The following is a 12,092-nucleotide window of genomic DNA, read 5'->3' as shown; positions in this document are numbered from 1 at the left end:
CAAATGGCTAAAGGACAAACACAATATCATGTCATACATCCTTCCTCATCCCAATTTCCAATAATACCATTTCCAATTAACCATCATTATACATAATCAACATCATACTCACCATCAACATGGTACCACCCATCAATTCAACCTCAATCATCCATCAAGCATATATCACAACATGCATTTCTCATATTTCACACAATCAAGGCATCAATATTCATAATCACATATATGAACACATCATATATTTCAACCATTCAACAACACCAACAATTCAATGCCTATCTTAGGGCCTCTAGCCTAAGTATTTCCTACCACATTACATATTAGATACGGGAAACTAAAACCATACCTTAGCCGATTCCCCAAGCTCAACCGGAGCACTTCCAAACCACTTGTCCACAAGCTCTCAAGGTATCAACACCTCCAAGAACAGATTTTATCACACAAAACCCTCTTCCAAGCTTTCCAAAATCACCAATCAAGCTCCAATATTCACATATACACAACCTAAGCCACAATCATCATACCCATACACAACATCTCAAAACCCAAACATCATAGAACAACAAAATCACACTAGGGTTGAGAATCTTACCACACCCAAGGTCCAAGGAGACAACATTAACCTTCTCCTTCAAGAGAGTTGGGTCCTATAACATCAAAGAACCCAAAATCTCAACATTTTACCCATGAAACTCGAAAATAAGGGCTGGAATTTCGAACAGAAACACGTGGCTTACCTCAAGATTAGTTGTATGGGTTTTGTAGAGCTCTCCGCGGTGAACGCGTGGCCGCAAACGGAGCGGCAATCGGAGCTCTAGATCAAGAGTTATGGTGGTTTGAAGATCAAGTGAGAGAAAGAACTTGAGAGAGTGTTCTTCCTCCCCTCTCTTCAATTTCAGCGTGTTTGAGTGTGTTGTGAGGAGAGAGAGTGCTGAAAACTAGGGTTTTGGTTTAGTTATGTTGGGCCAAGGGCCCACTTTGGGTCCGGTTGGCCCGGTTTGGCCCGTTCGGTCCAATCTTGGTCCGATTTCTATAAAATTGGTACCGAAATTCTCGTCTCAATTTCCTCTATCACATTTAGCCATAAAAATAACATTTTTGGCTTTCTAGAATAAATTCTCATTTATGGGTTAATTAGCCATTAATTAACCGGGTCTTACAGTAGCTGGAGGCATGCCAATGGCACAAATCAACCCACGCGACCGCGTTGCTGACACGTTCGCGTCGCATGGGAATCATGGCCTCCCACGCGACCGCGTGCCCCACGCGGCCGCGTGCCCTGAGTTTTCGACGTAAAAGGGTGCACAATGAAATATTGTGCGAGAGTGATGCTGGATTGGTGTTGGAAGCACAATCCTTATCACGCGACCGCGTCGCCGATGCGGCCACGTCATCCATTTTCTGACGCGCACTCACGCGATCGCGTGACCCACGCGATTGCGCCGTCCCAATTTTGGAAAATAAACTAATTCGAACAGAGAGTTGTGCTGGTGCAGGGATGCACTCGCGCCAGAAGCATAACATGGGTCACGCGACCGCGTGACCGACGCGATCGCGTCACCATACTTGAAGCGCATCCACGCGAACGCGTGCCCCACGCGGCCGCGTCGCATGCGCCGCACAGCTCAACCTGAAATTGCCACATATCTTATCTTTCTCTCCTCCAAATCCTAATTTTCCTTTTCCCTCCTTATTTCTTCCTTCTCCCTTCCCCCTTCTATCTCACCTTTCACTCTATCTCTCTCACCTCCATTAACAAGGTTTTACTTTCTTCCTCCCTCTTTCTTTTTCTATCATTCTTATTATTTTATATGTATTTTCTTTTCTTTTCTCTTTCTTTTCATTATTCATATTTTCTTTCTTTTTCTTTTTCTTTTTACATGGTCTTAGAAATTTAATTGTTTTTCTTTATTTGAGTCATTATCCCTCATTATATGCTTGAGGATTGTTGCAAATTGTTTGACAATTATTTTTATTCTATTTAAGAGATTGCTTGCATGTTCACCTTCATATTTTCTATACCTTATTCAACATGCATGCTATGTGTTTGTGAAAAAGCTCAAATGGCATTATGCACTTCTCTATTTTACTTTATACTATTCAATGCTTGCTTTTCATAAACTCCCTTTACTATTGTATTAATTGAAATTAATTGTCAATACAAACATGATGGTTTGTTACGAGTAATGCTTGATCTATGCTACTCATGCCCTTTGCCGGCATGCCAATAAACACCTTGCATTCACTTGTCCTTATATGCACTAGCTATTTTCCATTGATGGCTTTTCACATGTACTCGCGAGCATGTGTTAATGTCAGTTATATCTTAATGTGCATCCATCACCACCTTTTCCGTTCTCTTCCTTGCTATATATATCTCTTTGAATTTAATTTACTTTCTCTTCCCTTTTTCAGGATGGCCACCAAGAAAGGAAAAGAGAAAGCCATTCCCAAAACAATAGCAAGGAAAGGAACAAAAAGAGCCCCAGCTGAGGAACCACAACCCCCATCCACTTGCACATCTTAGCATGCACCGAGGACGGTGCAATCTTTAAGTGTGGGGAGGTCGATACCGATCTCCATAGGTTAGTTATTTCCTATTTCAACACCAATGTTAATTTGTTCATTGTTGCATCTGCATATTTGATTGCATGTTTATTTAATTTTGTGCATTTAGTTACTACTTGGTTAAAGTAATAAAATTCTTTTTAGGACCCTATTTTTGAAAAATTTCACTAATTTAAAATGAAAATTTTTGTGTTAAACTTGTTTGAAGTTGTATTTGGAACATGGTTTTTGAGCCAAAGAACACACAACCTGTGAGACTTTGAGCTTATTTACATGGTTACATTATTTAACCATAAATTTTTATTCTTGTGTGTTTCCTTCCCTATGATTGTAATCTATATTTTGTTCCAATCTATATGTCCATTATTTAGTGTATTTACATGCTTGCATATGATTGAGGCCATTGTTTGATTCTAGCTCACTTATCCCAAATTAGCCTACCTTTTACATCACCCTTATTAGCCCCCTTGAGCTTCTAAATCCCTCCTTGTTTTAATAACCACATTACTAGCCTTAAACAGAAAAACAAAATAAAAATCCCAAGTTGAATCCTTAGTTAGCTTAAGATAGAAATTGTGTATTGTTTAAGTGTGGGGAACCTTATGGGAACATGGATGATAAAAACAAAGGTAGAAAATTAAAAAGAATAAAGACATTTCAAAATAAAAGTTTTGGGAAGCATGCTCATGTAAAATCAAAATAATCAAATTACCATGTGCATTGAAAAAAAAAATATTAAGTAATTAAATAAGGGGATACAAAAGAAAAAAAAAATATATATATATATATATATATATATTATCCCAAATGCAAAATAAAAAGAACCAATGCACATGGGACAAAATTCAAAAAAAAAAAAAGTTTGATACATGAGTATGTAATACAAAAGTGGAAAATTTTGGGTAGCTAAGTATAATTTTAATAGAGTATGTATATGTTAGGTGAGATCTTAGACTACTCAAGGATTCACTTCACTAGCTCACTTAGCCTTATATATATACCCTCACCCTTACCTTGGCCCCATTACAACCTTGAAAAGACCTCATGATGTTTGCATTGGTACATTAAATATTTGTTGATTGGTTAGATGAAGAACAAAGTTTAGAAAGCATGACTAGAGAAGAGAAGAGTGATTAACCCTATACACTTGAGAGATTAGAATGCATATACACTTCCTATAAGGGTTCAGTGCTTAATTCTATGTTCCCTGCTTTCATGAGCTATCTTCTTACAAGTTTACTTGTTTTTACTGTATAATTTTAATTAGTGAAATCTGATTTATGTTTGTCTTGGGGGAACTTATTTATTTTTAACCAAGTAGGTAGAAGCATTTCACATTTAGTTGCATTCATATAGATAGGATTGCATTTCATACTTTCTACCATTCCTCTTCATTCCTTTATAGCTTCTCTTGAGCTTAGCATGAGGACATGCTAATGTTTAATTGTGGGGAGGTTGATAAACCACTATTTTATGGTTTATCTTGTGCTCAATTGAGTAGTTTTTATCTACTCTTTACCCACTTATTCATACTATTTGCATGGTTTTACATTTGCCTTCCTAATTATGTGCTTTGATTGAAAACATGCTTCTTTGATCTTATATTTGCTTATTATTAATCCCCTCTATCACCATTAGGTGCCTTGATATGTGTGTTAAGTGTTTTCAGATATTATAGGGCAGGAATGACTTGGAGGATGGAAAGGAAGCATGCAAAAGTGGAAGGAATACAAGAAGATGAAGAAGTTGCTAAGCTGTCCAGCCTGACCTCTTCGCACTCAAACAGCTATAACTTTAGGTACAGAGGTCCAAACGACGCGGTTCTAGTTGCGTTGGAAAGCTAACATCCGGGGCTTCGATTTGATATATAATATGCCATAGTTTCCCTGAAGCTAGGCGACGCAACCGCGTGAATCATGCGGCCGCGTCGCAGTGACGGAAATCAGCGTGTTTGAATTCTTCTCCAGCGATTTCTGGGTTGTTTTTGACCCAGTTTGCGGCCTAGAAAACACAGATTAGAGGCTATAAAGTGGAGGATTGCATCCATTCATAGAGGAGGCTCTCATAATTCACTTCTCATGATTTAGATTAGTTTTGCGAGAGGTTCTCTCCTCTCTCTCTCTCTTAGGATTTAAGACTTCTCTTAGTTTTAGGAGTGACTCTCAATCCCAGGTTCTTTATTTTTATATAATTTATGAACTTTTCCATGTTACATATAATTTTCTTAATTAATGTTATTTGAGGTATTTCAATTCATGACTGCTTTCTTTTATTTACATGATTACTGCTTCCCATCTGAAGACATTTTTATTCCAGCAGTTTGCTCTTTTCCTTTTGGTTTTGGTTAAGAAATCAGTAACTCAGGAGTTATCCAATTCAACAGCATAATTGTTAATTGTTATCTTGCCAATTGAATTGATCTTCAATAATCCCAATCTTTTCTTAGGAATTAACTAGGATTCAAAGATCTAACTAATTAGTCGCTTGACCTTCCCTTGTTATAGCAAAGGTTAACTAAGTGAAATTAAGATTTAACTTTCATTATTGTTGATAAGGATAACTAAATCTGGACTTCCAATTTCTCATACCTTGCCAAGAGTCTATTTTATTATTATTATTTTATTTTATTTTTCATATAACATATTCACACCTTACTTCCTAAACCCCAATTTACAAACTCATAACCAATAATAAGAACATACCTCCCTGCAATTCCTTGAGAAGACGACCTGAGGTTTGAATACTCGGTTATCAATTTTAAAGGGGTTTGTTACTTGTGACAACCAAAACGTTTGTACGAAGGGATTTCTATCGGTTTAGAGACTATATCTACAACGCGACTGTTTTTATGAAATTCTTTACTGGCAAAAATCCTAACGTCAATATCGCCTATGCAATTCAGCTAGAATTGGCATAGCTGGAGGTACCCTCATAGAGATGGACAAGCCCATCACAAAGAGGAAGATGCATGTGAGAGAGCAGGCACACGGACCACAGCAAGAGCCAGATCAACCACTTGCACTTGAGATCCCAGAAATGCCTCAGGGAATTCACTTCCCTCCTAAGAACTATTGGGATCAACTGAATACATCTTTAGGGGAGCTGACCTCTTCTGTGGATCAGCTGAGTATTGAGCACCAAGATCAAGCTGTTATCCTCCATGAGATAAGGGAAGATCAGAGGATCATGAGGGAAGAACAACAAAGACAGGGACGAGACATAGAGGAGATCAAATGCTCCATTGGATTTTCCAAGGGAAGCAGCAACCATCACTAAGGTTGTTGAGTCCCGTTATCTCTCTATTTGCTTTATTTATGTTTTCATTGTACTTTAATTTATTGTCTGTTTTCTCTTCTAAGTTCATGATCACGTTTAGTACTTTGTTCCTTTCTAGTTTTTTTTTTTGTTTTTTTTTTTTGTTTTGTTTTGGTTATAAGATATCCAATGTATCCCTCACCATGCTTAAAAGAAAAAAAAAATTATTTGAAAAGGAATAGTGAGATACATAAGTTTTGAGTTATATCATAAGTTATTCCAATTATTTTGATGTGGTGACCTTGCATTTATCTTTTGAATGTATGAATTAACAGTACATAATTGATATTGAAGCTGAGTATGTTGGCTCTTAAAGGACAGTGAATTTAGAGAAGTATTATTGATTCTCTAAAAAATCAAAAGTATTGATTTTTGAAGCAAGAAAAAGCAGCTAAAAGAAAAAGAAAAATAAAAAAAAGAAAAATAAAAAGCTTAAAAGAAAAAAAAAGAGCAAAGATCCAAGGCTTTGAGCATCAATGGTTAGGAGGGTTAGAAATTGGCCTAAAAAGCTCAAATGAGTTACTATCCCTAACTATATGCTTGTGGTGTGAAGGTGTCAAGCAAAAAGCTTGAGACTGAGTAGTTAAAGTCGTGATCCAAAAGCTAAAGAGTATGCTTAAAAACTCTAAGCACCACTGTCTAGGAATTTAAGCAAAGCTAAATTCGAATCCAAAGGGTTCTCCCAGTTAAGTGCTTGTGGCATTTATGTATCCGGTGGTAATACGGAAAAACAAAGCGCTTAGAGTCACGGCTAGGCTCAAAAGGTGCAAAGCACCAAAAAAAGCTATGTTCAAGAATCAAGAAGAGCTAAATGAAGAGAATCAATAATATCATCCAGATTCTGGTTCCAAGGGATGCCAATGCCGCTGAGCTTCAAGGGAAGTGAGATGCCAAAACTGTTCAGAAGTAAAGAGCTAATAGCCCTATTCAGTATTTGGAATTGAGCTTCATTGACAACTCTGAGACTTATTGTATTTTTCTATTCTCTTTAGTCCTACTTTGTTTTTGGTTGCTTGAGGATAAGCAACAGTTTAAGTTTGATGTTCTAATGAGCGGATATTTTATATACTTTTTGGTACTATTTTCTTAGTGTTTTTAGTATATTTTGTTAAGTTTTATTATATTTTAGTAAGTTTTAGTGCAAAAGTCACTTTTTGGATGCTACTTTGAGTTTTTTTAGTTTTTCTATGATTTTAGGGGATTTGTGGATGAATTTGGCAAGTTTTGGCAAAGTCTGATTCAGAGGCAACAAAAGGATAGCAAAAGCTGTCAGATCCTGACCTCTGTGCATTCAAACGAGTATTTCTAGAGCTACAGAGGTTCAATTGACGCGCTCTCAATGGCGTTGAAAATCTAACTTCTAGAGCTTTCCAGAAATATATAATAGTCTATACCTTTTTTTGGAAATGACTGCCCAAACTGGGCGTTGAACGCCCAACTTATCCCCTTCCTGGCGTTCAGCGCCCTAAGAGGACCAAAGCCAGTGTTGAACACCCAAGACTGGTGTTCAACACGACCATGGGAGCACCAAGGCAGCATGGATACCTCCTAGTGGGTGTTCAATGCCCACTCACTCAGGTTGGACACTAAGCTCAACTTACACACTCGCCAAGTGGGCCCAGAAGTGGATTTTCGCACCTTTAGCTTAGTCTATTTTATATTTGTAATTTCTAATTATTATTAATATCTTTTTAGGTCTAGTATTAGTATAAATAGAAGGAAGATCACCTTTGTTAGGGACTTTTGATCTTCAGCTTCTCAGAACTTATCTTTTTCGTAAATTATGAGCTGCTAAACCTCCTAAGTTAAGGATAGGAGCTCTGCTCATTCCTATGGATTAATATTATTACTTTTGTACTTTAATATATGTTTGATTTCATTCTGTGGTGTATTTTCATTCTTCATCTTCATGAATCTGGGGTGGAACGATAGTATGACCCCTTTTTCTACTTGAGTTCTTTACGAGTCTTGACTTGGATAGTATTGAGCTATAGCTTGAGAGTACATCACAGGTTCCAACAAGTTACTTGGGCTAATTGGGATATGTGACATGAAATCTTGTTAGTCAGGGGTAACTGAGGTTCCTGTGGCTCCAGGGCTAGAATCATAGAGTGTCATTCTCCAATTTGGAAGATCTGACCTTGTCTGTGATGTTTTGAGTAGGATCATCCGAGATTGAATTGCGTGAGCTTCACCCTCCACCAGATTGACTGACCTATTCGGGCGATCGGTTTGGATCCGAGGGGATTAATGACCATGACCCATGGTTTAATCACTTATGGCCTTTCCATTGAATGAATCACCCATTGTTAAAGTAGTCAGTAAGAAGTATCAATCCGGAAGAACAAGCATCTCTGAGGCCTTAATTGTTTCCTTACTATTATTTCTACGTCAATTCTTTATTGCTTTTATTATTGTTTTGTTTATATGCCTACAACAACAACAATCAACTTTCTGTTCGCCTGACTAAGATCTGCAGCATAACCACAGCTTGCTCAATCCAGCAATCCTCGTGGGATTCGACCCTCACTCACCTGAGGTATTACTTGGACAACCCGCTGTACTTGCTGGTTCAGTTGTGCGAGTTTCATTTTTCCGCACCGACACCAGAAGATACATCATGCAAATTGTTGGGGGTATTCTATTTTCGGATGCCTCTGACTCTCGAGAGCACATGAATGGTTGCCTCTACTAGATGACCTTGATCGATGTAGGACGCTATCATAGGGGTCAACTGTGATGGCGTGACTGATGACAAGTCATCTTATGCTAGTTTCACAAGCCTTTTTCATTAGTTTTTACTTGGTTTTCATGCATTCTTAGGCAATAAGTAAGTGTTTGGATGAGAAATTCATGGTTGTCTTGATTCAATCAAATATTGCTAATTTTATGCATTTTCATGAAGTTTATGCAAGAATTGATTGATATTATGAATGATGCAAAATCTTGTGATTATGCCAAGGCTTTGATGAGTTTGTTTAGTTGATGATAGGTAGAAAGAAGCAGAGGAAGAGCAGGGAAGAAGAAAAGGAGAGGACAACGTTGGAGCCAACGTTGGCCCATCAACATTGAAGGAAACGATTCTGGAAGAAGAAAACATGGGTGCCAACGTTGGAGGTCCAACGTTGCCTCAAACGCTGCCTCCAATGTCCGCGATGAGAAGTCCAGAATTTGGAGATAGAAAATTAAAATCGACGCGCACGCATCTATGACGTGTACGCGTGGAATGGAAAATTTGCAATGCAAGCGTAAGCGTGGTGTACGCGTACGCGTCGAAAGGCAAAAACATAGCTTTCACGCGTACACGTGGTATACGCGCACGCGTGGATGAGCGAATGTTGGTGCACCAACGTTGAGTCAAACGTTGATAGCAGAAACCAGAACTTATTCTTTTATGGATGGATGGATATTTAGAGCAAGCAAGGAAAAATAAAAAACTGCTAAGCAAGGAAGATGAGGACCAATTGGTGGATGTGAAGGAGGAAGTGGAAGAGCAAGATGAAAAGGCTACTGATGAGCGGATATTTTATACGCCTTTTGGGGTTAATTTCATATAGTTTTTAGTATGTTTTAGTTAGTTTTTAGTTTATTTTCATTAGTTTCTAGGCAAAATTCATATTTTTGGACTTTACTATGAGTTTGTGTGTTTTTCTGTAATTTCAGGTATTTTCTGGCTGAAATTGAGGGAGCTGAGAAAAAATCTGATTCAGGCTGAAAAAGGACTGCTGATGCTGTTGGATCCTAACCTCTCTGCACTCGGAATGAAATTTCTGGAGCTACAGGAGTCCAATTGACGCGCTTCCAATTGTGTTGGAAAGTAGACATCCAGGGCTTTCCAGCAATATATAATAGTCCATACTTTTCTCAAGGATAGATGACGTAAACTGGCATTCAACGCCAATTCCATGTTGCAGTCTGGCGTCCAGCGCCAGAAACACGTTACAAGTTGGAGTTCAACGCCAGAAACAGGTTACAGTCTGGCGTTGAACGCCCAAAACAGCCCAAGCACGTGAGAAGCTTTAGTCTCAGTCCCAGCACACACCAAGTAGGCCCCAGAAGTGGATTTCTGCACTATCTATCATAGTTTACTCATTTTCTGTAAACCTAGGTTACTAGTTTAGTATTTAAACAACTTTTAGAGATTTAATTTTCATCTCATGACATTTTAGATCTGAAATTTGTACCTTTTGGCAGCATGAGTCTCTAAACCCCATTGTTGGGGTGAGGAGCTCTGCAGCGTCTCAATGAATTAATGCAAGTACTTATGTTTTCCATCCAAACATGCGTGTTCCTCTCTAAGATACTCATTCGCGCTTAACTATGGAGAGGGTGATGATCCGTGACACTCATCACCTTCCTCAATCCATAAACATGTGTCTGACAACCACCTCCGTTCTACATTAGAATGAATGATTATCTCTTAGATTTCTTAATCAGAATCTTCGTGGTATAAGCTAGATCGATGGTGGCATTCATGAGAATCCGGAAAGTCTAAACCTTGTCTGTGGTATTCCGAGTAGGATTCTGGGATTGGATGACTGTGACGGGCTTCAAACTCGCGAGTGCTGGGCGTAGTGACAGACGCAAAAGGATAGTCAATCTTATTCCAGCATGATCGAGAACTTCCAGATGATTAGCCGTGCTGTGACAGAGCATTTGGACCATTTTCACTGAGAAGATGGGAAGTAGCCATTGACAACGGTGACACCTTACATAGAGCTTGCCATGGAAGGAACTTTGCACTTTTTCATGCATGAGGAAAGAGGAATACAAGAGAAAAGTTGAAATTCAGAAGACAAAGCATCTCCAAAACTCCAACATATTCTCCATTACTGCATAATAAGTATTTATTTCATGCTCTTTTATTCCTTGCAAGCAAATTTGATAAGTGAATTGTTTTATTGTTTTCCTGACTAAGAGTTACAAGGTAACCATAGATTGCTTCAAGCCAACAATCTCCGTGGGATCGACCCTTACTCACGTAAGGTATTACTTGGACGACCCAGTGCACTTGCTGGTTAGTTGTGCGAATTTGTGAAGAATTGTGATTTCCAATTTCGTGCACCAAGTTTTTGGCGCCGTTGCCGGGGATTGTTCAAGTTTGAACAACTGACGGTTTATTTTGTTACTTAGATTAGGAAAAATTTTTCTTTTTGGTTTAGAGTCTTCCAATATTGTTTTTGGTTAAAATTTTCTTTTTAAAATCCTTTTTTTTAATTTTTCAAAAATTTTATTCTTAGTTATTAAAAATACTTTTTCAAAACAAGTGTTACTTTTACTGCCCAATTAGCTAGAGCGTTGGTCTGTGTTCTTGGTAATTGGGTACCATCTTTTTAAAATTCTTTTTCAAAAATAATTTTTACATTAAATCTTGTGCCAAACTTTAAGTTTGGTGTTTTCTTGTTGATTTTTCTCTGGTTTTCGAAAATCTTATTTTGGTTTTCTAAAAATTTTAAGTTTAGTGTTCTTTCTTCATGTTCTTGTGTTCTTGTGATGTAAGACCCGGTTAATTAACGGCTAATTAACCCATATATGAGAATTTATTATAGAAAGCCAAAAATGATATTTTTATGGCTTAATATGATAGAGAAAATTGAGACGAGAATTTCGGTACCAATTTTATGGAAATCGGACCAAGATTAGACCGAACGGGCCAAACCGGTCCAACCGGACCCAAAGTGGGCCCTTGGCCCAACATAACTAAACCAAAACCCTAGTTTTCAGTACTCTCTCTCCTCACACAACACTAATACACGCTGAAAAAGAGAGGCCATGGAGGGAAGAACACTCTCTCAAGTTCTATCTCTCACTTGATCTTCAAACCACCATAACTTTTGATCTAGAGCTCCGATTGCCGCTCCGTTTGTGGCCACGCGATCACCGCGGAGAGCTCTACAAAACCCATACAATTAATCTTGAGGTAAGTCACGTTTTACTGTTCGAAATTCCAGCCCTTGATTTCGAGTTTCATGAGTAAAAATGTTGAGATTTTGGGTTCTTTGATGTTATAGGACCCAACTCTCTTGAAGGAGAAGGTTAATCTTGTCTCTTTGGACCTTGGGTGTGGTAAGATTCTCAACCCTAGTGTAATTTGTTGTTCTATGAGGTTTGGGCATTGAGATGTTGTGTATGGGTATGATGATTGTGGCTTAGGTTGTGTATATGTGAATATTGGAGCTTGATTGGTGATTTTGGAAAGCTTGGAAGAG

This window comes from Arachis ipaensis, chromosome B7 (genome assembly GCF_059453495.1).
Source record: "Arachis ipaensis isolate K30076 ecotype BB chromosome B7, ASM5945349v1, whole genome shotgun sequence".
Lineage (NCBI taxonomy): Eukaryota > Viridiplantae > Streptophyta > Magnoliopsida > Fabales > Fabaceae > Arachis > Arachis ipaensis.
Note: the sequence above shows the minus strand (reverse complement) of the source record.